The 12175-nt window shown below is 37.4% G+C and overlaps 1 protein-coding gene across 2 annotated transcripts in view; it reads right to left on the minus strand.

Annotated features, from left to right (window-relative positions):
* LOC105265099 (lachesin) overlaps positions 1–12175 on the minus strand; it is a 113920-nt gene that overhangs the window by 66850 nt on the left and 34895 nt on the right. The gene's annotated exons all lie outside the window — the stretch shown is intronic.

Raw genomic sequence — 12175 nt, forward strand, 5'->3', positions numbered from 1 at the left:
ACTGGAAAGGAAACATCTCAAAATGATTGTTTTTCCTGCTCAACTCGCACACTTATTGTTTGTACGTAATGGGAAGGTAAAGTGAGATGACGGGTGTTATTCCAGTGGAATATGAGATGCATCTGGTGTAAGGACATTGTCGTGTCAGGAAAAGTAATTTTATGAAAAATTGGGTTCTTCAGAAGTTGAATGGCGGTGTGAATGGAAAGGTAACTCTTACACTAAATCGAAATTACTCGACGGAAGGGGAGTACTGGAAAATTCCCTTTAAGTGTGAAAGTCGTGGAATTACGCTAATACGGTAGAGGCTTGCCTTTGGGGAAAGTGAAAGAGCCAATTACTTGAATTCAATTCAAATTATTATCTCTTAATGAGTTTTGGCAAAATTTTATTCCAACGTATAATTTTTTCAATTCTTTTTGCATGGTTGTAAAAGTAAAAATATTAACACTCCCCTTAACTACACGAAATATTGAAAATATATTTCATAAAAATGACCAAGACTGGTAAAAAAAAAACTGAGCCAAGTAAAAGTTTCGCTCAATTGATTCCGTAGGAAACTCGTGTTTTGCCAAAATATGGCGTTCCTAGAAATTAAAAAAAACTCGGGAAATATAAATGAAAACTAAATAGAACCACGCCAAGTAAGTTGGTCCTGGCTCTACTGATTTTTTTATTTTCATTATTGAATCCTTTTCATCGAGTCGTATCACTTTTCTTGGCGTCTTCATTTACATTTTCCGAGTTTTTTTTTTATTTCTAGGAACACCATATTTTGGCAAAACCCGCGTTTTTTACGGAATTAATTGAGCGAAGCTTTTACTTGGTCCAGTTTATTTATAAAAACGCCAGTTTTTGTAATTTGGGGAGATTTCATGGATTTTTTCAATATAAGTACAAAATGATTTTTACATGTTCCAAATTTTTGTCACCCACATCACGTTTTCAGCTCATTTGAAGTATATTATTTGCATGATTTTTTTACATAATACACAATGTATTTCAACAATTTGAAAACTCCTTTCAACATTTATGTACGTATTAGAGCGAATCAATTTTTCTTTATGTCGAAATCTCGAAATTCATACTTCCATTAACCTCCACAATTGACTTCAGTCATATGTGTAATTACACACATAAATAATTCAAGAACTGCATATAATTTTCCAACAAAATGCAAAGCTAATATTTGTTACCATAAAATAAACAATTATAATTATGGAACTAAATAAAAAACATGAAATCCGAAGAAATAAAACACTCTGCTCTATTTCCCTGTTTCAATTCGATGGTTTGAATACACTGATGGCAACATCTCAACGCCAAATTTGGCCCAGGTTAGGTTAGATCGAATTGCTGCCAACTTAGTAACTTCAATGTAACCGAAAGATAATAGAAATCGGAAAGATATTGAAATCAGCCCGTTGCCATGGGCGTATTTTTGCCAATATTAATAGAAAAGAGGGAAAACTTATATCAATGAAAAGTTTGAGGGCGATTTATATAATGTAACTGTGTACAAATTTCATGTAACTTGTGGCGTTTGTATTTTATGAATTGAATACGATTAGGAGGTAGTGGAAGGGGTAGTTGTGTCGTGTATAGATATACCGAAAGCTCTCGGCCTTATTTGTTGGATAGAGACGAAACTTTTACTTGGCCGATGCGCTACCGTGTATCTCGATATATTTTTCAGAACCCAGAATGGATTTTCAAAGTCTTGGTGCATGTACATGGAAATGTTAATGCTTCTTTATCATGGCGAATTATCGGTGGGAATTTTGTTTGAAAAAACGGAAAACTGTTAGGTATCATGACAGGAGGTGGTGCCTCAAGCGCACGGGCATTGCCCGGAGAGGTGCGATAATATACTGAGGAAGAAGACAAATATATGTGTATAATGAATGACCACTGATGGGTCAATAATTTCCGGTTCGTGTGTTCCCGGTATTGCATTCAGTACTGTTTTGCCACATAAATCTGAGAACGCTCGCAATTATGCCACGTTTTTCCATGTGGCCACGGCTTCGCCGATACAACATAATAATTATACTTACTTTGGCAGATACAAATCACAAAATATCGCACGATTTTTTACGAATTCTGTAAATTTTAGATCACCCATTTCCCTAAATATTTCTATGAAATCCCCATTTAAAAACAAAAAAATTCTCGTACACTATACTACACCATTGAAACCTCTCTAAAGGTTTGTCAACAGAACTCAGATACTGCCAGAGCATACACATTTTCTATATTCCAGCTAAGCCCGAAATATTCCAATAGTGTGTTAGAAATCAATAATTGATTTTCCGCAAGATAATATCATTGGTGAAAAGCTGTTAAACCCCACTAGTCGAGAGTTCTATTAGGATTTCACTCGTTTCCACAGGCGAAAAGAGGAAAGCTTCTTTTCCAAGTTAGTGCGGGAACATTAAATGAATTTTCCCAATGAAACGTGCCTTGACAGCGAGGATAGCGAAGTAGAGAAGGCTGTATCTAGGATGAGCTGTATCTAACGAAATCGTGAGGTGCCGTAGCAAACTGGTGGTAGAAGGAGAGAGGTAAACGAGCAAAGAGTAGAGAACGAGTGACGAAAGAGGGATCTTTGACCAAAGGGACTCCCGAGATCAAATCCAAAAAACAAAAAAAAATGAATAAACGAGACGAAGGACGAGGGTGTTGAGCTTTTTTGTCGGGGTGCCGGCATGGAAAATTGCTGACTATTTAGCTTAACCACTCGCCTCTGAGATTTATTATTTATGTCGCAGCAATGTTTCTCCACTCGACCTGTGCTATCGTCCATTTGCTCTTGAGAATTTTCCTCTTTGGTGCGTTACAATTTTTATGAACCACATTGTTCTATTTTTTATCGCACTCTGTATATACTTTCACACTGGAATTCATAGTTTATGGTAGAGGATAAATCTGACTTGAGGAAATGAGAGAAAACGTGAAAAGAAATAAAAGGGAAATGTGCTGAACCAGAGAAGTTTCATGCTTCGCTCATGGAATATCTCGCGCTATCGCGAAATGGACCAGCGCTGTACAAGAAAAACAAATTCTTTTGATGCTAGAAAATAAATATTCAACACTACAAAAAGAGATTTCTATTTCTACAAAATTTTCATCTTAACTCGAAAAATCTTCAGTGTTTTTATTCTAAAAAAAAATCCTAACTTCTCAGAGAATTGATAGTGGATTTTTCTTAATAACTTTTTCAACTCTTTCAAAAATCAACGAAATTACATCGAAGCCTCTCGATCTTTGCCCAGCATCATTACATTTTTCACAAAGATCGAAAAACTCTTGTTTGGTTCGTATCGAATTCTGGAAGAATTCCAGGTAAAATCGAATGATAAAGGAGCCACAGAGAGCTCAAGGAATTGTTTTCAACCGGAATTTTCATTAAATTCCGATCACAATCATAGACCCGCAATGTACCTTGGTTGGTGGTAACGGGCAACCCGATTTTCATCAGAAATGCATGGAGCCTCCAGCGACGTAGCTAGAAAGTCACCAGAAGTAATGGGGAAAAGTGTGAGTCTGTTTGAATTCGAACGAAATCCCCCAGATAAGGCATTAGATATATAGACTTTATCTGGATTACCGATCCAGTGTATTTTCCATCGATGCGTTTCCCCTTCTCCCTTCAACTCACCCGCCGATATGTTCTTTTACGTTCTTTTTTTTGCCAACGATTGTAACCTTTTTATTTTCATCCGACACTCGTGCTAGGGAATGCACTCTGGGTCGTGCGAATGGTCCACATGTGTGCCACTCTCCCTCGAGATATTTCAATGTCAATGACTCTTTTGAGAGATGAAGAATCACTGAGGTGAATCGATGGATCATAATATTCTCATCGCCAAATACTCTTCCACGGCGTAATTTTGTTTTTTTTTTCGCAAAAAATCTGCTGGACGTTTACATCGGCGTTTATGAGGGTAGAGTGATAAGAGAAAAACAATGAGAGCCGACTAACGAGGGCTTTACTATAGGTGGCTGAAGTTGTTTGGATACTGATATCGCTACTGAGACTATATAGCCGCCTATTCGAACCATTAATCCAACATGCTGGAAAAATTAAGTAGAAATATTTTTCCCTCTCTCCACTCTCTCCACTATTACTTCCTTTTTGTGCTGAATTCTTCCAATCCCTCCTAATACGTCATCAATCACTCCCAAATAATTTATAATGATACTAGAACAACATTTGCCATTTTTAAAGTGAGAAGATTTTTAAATCGACGATCTGATAACGTCAATAGTCAATTTACCAAATTTTCATGAAATAATCAGTTTTTGAACATGAATCTAACGATGTAATGAGAAAGTCCATTAAGAGTGAAAAAAAACGGAGTAATAACGAGATAATTGAATAAAAATGGATGAAAACTAAAAAAAAGACATTCCATGAGAAATTCAACCCCCATATTCTAAATATTAGAGCAAGGCTGTCCATGAAATTCTAATTTTTTGTGAACAATGTACCACTGAAGACGTCACTACTATTTTTCTCAATACATAATAAATAATTCGAGAATCAATTTCCCTCTGTACTGACCCGGTAGTCGAGTTAATCTACGTTAACCATTCAATAGCTTCACTCTCTCTCTCTCTCTCTCTTTTTGGCTAATAGAATGGCTACTCTTTTCTATTCCTCCACTTGCATCTTCTACATGGCACTAGAATACTCGCTCTTATTTTCCCGAGCTTATCCAGTTGAATCTCATAAATTCAGTAGGAAAGCACGATTAACCCCCTCCCCCAGTACTTTTGGATTTTCTCACACCCACGACGTCCAATTTAAGTATTCAAATGAGTGTAACAACACGCGCTCACTTCCTAGCATGAGCCTACATTCTTTCAAGATATTGCCAAAGGCCGCAACTGAGGTCAACCCAAATGGTATGCAGCCCATCCAACTGATATGGAAACCAAACCAACCAACCGGTGATCCTGTTCGATCTTAAGGAGAACTACACTGTTAACAATTTCTTGATATATTTCTTATAAATGAGTTTGAATACCATTTGTCATGTATCTCTAAAATTTTTAAAACTCCGATTTTTCATGTTGAATGATAATCGATTTTCCAAAAAATTGAGAATAGCGAAAGTATTAGAAAAGTTAACTTTTGTTTCATATTGTCGTTGTTAAGAATTCCAAATTTTTTCACCTGATTATTTTTTTTAATCCCAATTTCAACCAGTCAAATGGTGGCATTTCCCGTCACGTGGTACAAGTAAAACGGGTTTATTTCGGGTATTTTTCGAACATTTCTCTGTTTGTTGCTAAGCAATGAAAATATCCGATAAACAATTTGTACGCGTTTCAAACCCCAAAACTGTCTGGTTGTAAAAATTGAAAATCGAGATTGTCTAATAAAACCATTTTACTTATACCATATGACGTGAAATGCCACACATTTAATTGCTTGAAATTGGAATGAAAAAATTAATCCAGCCAAATACCCCTCGACCTTCAAAATTAATCGGATATTTCCCTCCAGTTTCCCTGCGTAGCACCGATCGCGATGAGTTTCGCAGAAAATCTATCGCGCTTCGCGCTCCGGATTTTTAACCTGCAGAACTTATCCCTCTCGTTGCTACGTAACGAAACTCTCGGGAAATAGCCAATAATTTTGAAGGTCTTGGGGTACTACTACTGAAAATTCAAGCGCAATCTTCGAACAGTGTATTGCGACAGAATCTTTCAATTTGACAAGGAATTCTTATTTTCCCCAAAAGATTCCACCGGACGCGGCCTGGGTCAAGAGCTGCCGGGGCTCAAGAGAATATTTAATAAATAATTTAATTATTGGTGGGTGCCAGTCAATTTGATGAGGTTGACTTAACTCAATAAGTTAACATAATTCTCATCAGAACAATTGACTCAATCAGGGCAAATCCGACTTCGGTGGCCCGAAAGAGAATAATTTTATAAATATACAGACCAAGGAGAGGGAGTACACAGAAGCACGGGCTACTTTTTACTGCCTCGGGAATCGACTCTCTTAGTCTGAATTGACAATGGATTCATAACACAAGAGTTAAGATAAACAAGGTCTATTTTACATTGGCTAATAATTGGCAATGGCTGTACAAATATATAATTAGATATCAGAGAACTTATTCTAGTGCTGCCCGGCACAAGAGTAATAATGTGATTCGGTATGTTCGAGACTTGCTGAGTGTGAAAATGGCGTTAAAGACCCTCTCATTGTCTTGTCTAGTTTAATGACTAACAATCAATAATTTCCTACGAGTTCCTGAGGATGACGTTGGAGATTTTAATATTTGCGTTACAGTATGACATCACCTGAAAATACTGATTTGTTTTCCAAGCAATTCGGCACAACAAGATTTTTTAGATTATGAATAACCTATAGGAAAAATCAAATGCTAACTCCCACGTCACCTGAAACTCCACTTTATCGTTGCAATGGAGGAGCGTCTCTTTTCTCTATGCATACAGCTCTACATACACATGGGAAATATACACACCCTTGAAACAAGTGGATGGGCTCACTCGAAAAATAAGAAAATACGCGCTCAGACGAGACTTTTCTTGTCTCAACGGAGTGAGGGCTCTTTAGTTTACTCAACATACACAAGAATCTATGGTGAGTGCACAATATTCAACCGAGTGAAAAGGAACATACGGCCTCTTTGAAGGATCACAGAGGATACCCATGCATCACTTTCTCTAGCGGAACATACAAAAGGATTCAGTAAATTCAATAGTAGCAGCGAGTCCCCCTCTTTTCGACGTTTATAGCGACTAATAAAAAACCTTTTCCTCCGTTAATGATTATTCACTGACAACATTACAGCGTGACGAATCTCATGTTGAAAATTTCACTTCTTAGTAAGGAGTTAGTTGACTTATGATCTACAAATATATTGCAGGGAAAAGAAGAATTATACTTCGTATCTCACCCTTAGAGATTACCAAGGTTATAACGTCAGTTACGCTGTCTAAGCCACAAGTCCTTTAGAGCTAATAATAGAGGCAAAATTTTTAAAATACCAGTGAATCCAGTAGCACTCTCACTCGGTCACCTTGGTTTCGTTTTTCTAGTGCCGGACAAACCGCATGTGCTCCGGAGTTGTTTTTTTTTTCCTCAACAGGACTTATACCTACAAGTCTTCAACATCAAGATAAAAATCAATTCACTATGGGAAAACATGGAAGCTCTCGCAGTCGCGATAAAGAGGACGAGGACCTACGCAAGAGGATGGAGAAACTTGAATAGTTGATCGTGACGCATTTGGTGTCATCCCAACCCCTCCGGGCTGTTGATACAAACCCGATTCAATGTCCAAGGATTTTGTCTGAAAACCAAAACTCTGCAGGTAAGGGTCGAGATGTTTTCAGACTGGCAAAAAAAAAATGCTATAAGACCCGAACCCCTCGAATGAACTTTTACGAGCAATAAATCATATTTCGAGTCTTCCAAATAACCGAGTTTATTCAAGAAATAAAGCAATGCCAAAGAGGAAAATTATGGTTTCCATATGAAAAAATTCTGAACTATGTTCCTTGCAGACAACGCCAAAGATAAGAGTGCTGCGTTTAACTCAGACAAGAAAAGCGGTGTCTCTGAGGATAACAGAGAGAAAAATTCGATCTCGGATAATTCTGAGGTGATCGAGGTGGTGGAGAGTGAGGTCAATACAAAACAGGATAATTAGATAACCACACAGAACTCAGACGAAAAATCTGAGGAAGAACCACTAAATTTCGACGAATCCTTATTATTCATCATGGGGGATGAGCCTGCGACCAGCAATGAGAATGTAATTCTACACTCTAGTATCGGAAAGCGATAGTCAACCTGGCTGAACAAGCCAATGAAGAAAGAAATCAAAGATGATTTAATTAAAAAATATCCCACATTTGGTACTTCCTCATTGGAGGCTCCCACCCTCAACGAACAGTTGACTGAATATCTCAAGGATAGTGTCTCTATCAAGAGAGATAAGTATTTTATCACTACTCAAAACCTTGTGGGGAGAGCTAGTCTGCTCTCGCACCAGCTATTACTGCCCTGGTGATTTCCAACACGGATGAATCCAAAAAAATATTGGATGATGTCTGGAGTTCAGCTAGAATCTTGGCTGAGATCCACAAGTCTCAGACAGTTGCTTGTAGAGCCTGGATTCCCCCAAACTTATCTAAACCCTATGCAGAAGCACTGGAGAAGAAAGAGCCTGATGCCTTTCTATTTGGTGAGAAAGTGGTGGATAAAATTTATCAATTGAAACTCGCAGATAAATTGAGTAAAAATATAAAAAGCCAATCTACAAGGAGACCGGCAGGTGAATCTCTCCTGTCAAACTGGAAAGAATTCATCCAGACGGTCGAATTACCCGAGGTCCAACCATCAATGCCAGAGGAATCATCGCTCCGGCTATCGCCGCTAAGCCACCAGACCTCATCTCTACAGGTATCAAGATCAGCAAGCAGACTTACTCTTTTCTATAAGAATAGAAGGAAATCACGCCTGACAAATTTGTTCTGAACTGCATAAAGGGCTATGAAATTCCTTTTGAGCATCAGCCCCAACAAGATGTCCATAACTGGTCTCTTAAAGAGAAATCTAAACTCCGGGGTAAAATTTCTACGTTGCTGGCAATTGGGGCATCGAATCCTGTCAACCAACAGGAGATCAGTATATATTAAGCTATTTCTTAGTACCTACACTAGGCGGAAAATCTAGGTTCACTGTTAACCTCAAGAGGTTGAATCTTTTCATGCAGACTGGTCACTTTAAAGTCGAAGACCTCAGGTCCGCATGTAAGCTAATAGATGATGTACGCTCATGGGCACTGTGGATTTAAAGAACGCTAATTTTTTTATTCCAGTCAGCAGGGAGAGCAGAAATTATTTGCGTTTCATCTTTGATTATAAATTTTTTAGGTTCACATGTCTACCTTTTGGACTCTCAATGAGCCCATTTATATTTACTAGCTCATTAGCTCAAATCTAGGGGCTTTATGTCAGTCATCTATATTGATGACCTCTTATGTTTAGGAAGCTCTGCAGATGATTGTACTAGGAACTTGGAAATAACATGCTCTTTTCTTCCATCCTTAGGGTTTATAATCAACTGAGAGAAGTCAAAATTGAGGTAGACATGTCTGTTCAGCTACCTGATGATAGAATAACCTGAACTTTCTCTTTTTTGCGTGAATTTGAAAAGAAATAGTATTGTAAAATTCAAGAATTTGCTGAGTTGATAGGTGCATTGGTATCAAGGTGCCCAGGTGTAGAGTATGTAAATGTAAGCTCTTTAAACAAGCAAAAGTCGAGCGCTTGCAACTCAATAAGATGGATTTTTGTTGTACAATGAAAATTCCCGACTTCGTAAGACCTGATTTATAGTGGTGAAAGGATGTACTCTCATTGTCAAAAAAAAGCTCGTCAGAAAGCTAAACTTCGTTAGAGAAATCTCTTCAGGTGCCTGTCTTTCAGAATGGGGGGCTTTCTATAATGGAAAGGGTACACACGACAACTGGAACTGGGGTGAAAGAGAGCTGCATATCAACAACCTGGAATTAAAAGCTGCACTTTTAGCACTGAAATCATTAGCGAGTAATCTTACCGACGGTGAGATTCTACTGAGGGTCAATAATACGACAGCTAGGGCGTATATTAATAGAATGGGAGGTGTAAAAATTGGGACCATTCATGATTTAGCAAGAGAGTTCTAGGACTGGTGTGAGCACTGTAGAGTTTGGGTAAATGCAGCATATATTGCTTCGAAAGACAACCATGAGACTGATGCTCTATCTAGGCAGATTAATGAAGATGCCGAATGAAGAAACCGAATTTGCAGACTATGCGTTCCAACAAATCACTAAAAATTTTTACATTCCTGACATCGATCTCTTCACGCTGTAGAATCAACACACAGATACGTTTGTTTCTGACGCATTTCCGCTAAAATGGAGTAAATTGAGATTTTATGCATTTCCACCGTTCTCTATTACTGCTAAGGTCCTGAGGAAAGTAGTAAATGATAGAGCAAGGGGTGTTATCATAGTTCCATACTAGACAAACCAGACATGGCTCTCTTCCCAAGACTAACACAAAATACGTGATTAATTTTTAAGCTCAATTAAAGATTACTGTTATCATCTTGCAGGTCACAACCACATCCTCCAGCTTCCAGACTTACCCTGGTTGCAGCCGAACTATCAGGGAAGCCTTCTTAAAAAGAAATTCACCTGAGAGGCGATTGACGTTCTGATTTCTTCGCTGGAAGGATCAACATTGAAGCAATATGATACCCCCTTCAAAAAACGATGGTGAAAATTCAATCAGAACCCCTTTGATGTACAAGTTGTCAAAGTTCTTAGTTTTTTATCCTCAAGATTTTCTGAAGGAGTCAATCATGGAACGGTAAATTCGTCAAAAGCAGCTTTGTTACGAAGATTTTCGAAAAATATCTCACAGGACCCCATGATCTCCAGATTTGTTAAGAGATGCTCAAAACAAAGACCTAGTACGCCAAAATATGACAGCACTTGGAATGTGGATCCAGTTCTAAAAGAACTATCATCCTCTGGAGTGTCTACACGGAGAGAAATATTTAGTAAAAATTACGGAACTTTCAATTCACTTACCGATTACGGAGTTGATTCGAAAAATTTAAGTGACGGTATTTTTATTAGGTAGTTATTTTTCACCGATAATTCAGATAAAAATTACGGAACACCGCGGAAAAATTCCGTGACTTTAGCTAAAAATTACGTGACAGTTCCGTAAAATTTCCGACAACCACATTTCGCTCCAGAATTACGGAAAATACACGTAATTTTTATTGAATATTTCTCTCAGTGTAAGTCTTCAAAAATTATCTCATAAATTAGTTTTATTATTGGCAGTGCGAACAGTGCATAGGTTGCAGACTCTGGCTTCAATTAGATTGGAAACCATTTTTGAATCCCCTCAAAGGATCCAGATAAAAATTTCAGATCGCCTTTGGCGGGCTCGGTCGATCGTTCAATAAAATCGTCTCATATTTGACAGAAATTCGTCTATTCGATTTCAATATTAACTTGTATTTTAAAAAAATTCATTTTTTGTCGTGAATAGAAAAAAAAATAATACATTAAGGCCCGTTGTCAGAGAAACGTCAAATGTTTCTTGGATTTTTATAGATAATGTAAAATTAACAGTTTGACGAAACAATCGTAACAAAACGATATTGTATGGTTTTAATCAAACGAATTATTCCCAGATCTTTGGTGTTATAGTAGCAATTGTAGAACAATTGGTCTCGCCATAGACTCATTTTTTTCTGTGAGAATTAATTAGATTTCGTGATGAATAGATTAATTGACGCCATTGCTGCCATTATTAGCGACATTTCAACTCTGCCAAATAACTCCAATTATTCAATAAAGAAAATTGAATATAATAAACCATTCGCGGTGAAAAATGCGATTTAATCATCTGTGAGTTATGCCATCCGGATATTCACATTGTAATAGAGCTGATATACCATGTAAAGTCCACAGTATCAAAAGAAATATTTAACCCCATTTCACTCTGATGAAGTTTGGCAAAATACCATCCGTATCACCATAAACCTTCAAAGGAATTTCACTTGCGTTTCGTGTAAATAACCTTGACACATATCACCCATGTTACCTGGGACAGAATTGAAATAACAAAACCTCGTGGCGAGGAGATAATTCGAAAGAAAAAGTCAACATGTGAAACGTCTTTTAACCTTTCTAGTAAAAAGTTCCGAGCAGACCAAACAAATAAATCTCTACCAAAGAAAATTTCTATGAAAAATTGTAGTGCAAGATGAGAAATGCCTTTCCAGAACAGAGTGCACATACGATTCCAAAAAATTTCAGTATTTCTTAATAATATATTACGCACGCGTTTCATACAAAATTTTATGTCATCGCGCCCGGAATCCGCGATTTAACCGAGCGAAGCAAGGTTAGAATCGCACGATTACGGGCACCGATGGCATAAATTTAATTAAGTTAATTGCACTCAACATTTTATATCCAAAAAAAATCATTGTCAACAGAAGAAAAAGAGGTTTACGTACAAGGAAAGCTGATGGCTTCTAAAAATTGATGGTTAAATTATTATGAGTTTTCTTATGTTTAACTGGAATTCAGGTGACTTGACATTAATT

The sequence above is a fragment of the Fopius arisanus genome, unplaced genomic scaffold (genome assembly GCF_000806365.1).
Source record: "Fopius arisanus strain USDA-PBARC FA_bdor unplaced genomic scaffold, ASM80636v1 scaffold00027, whole genome shotgun sequence".
NCBI lineage: Eukaryota > Metazoa > Arthropoda > Insecta > Hymenoptera > Braconidae > Fopius > Fopius arisanus.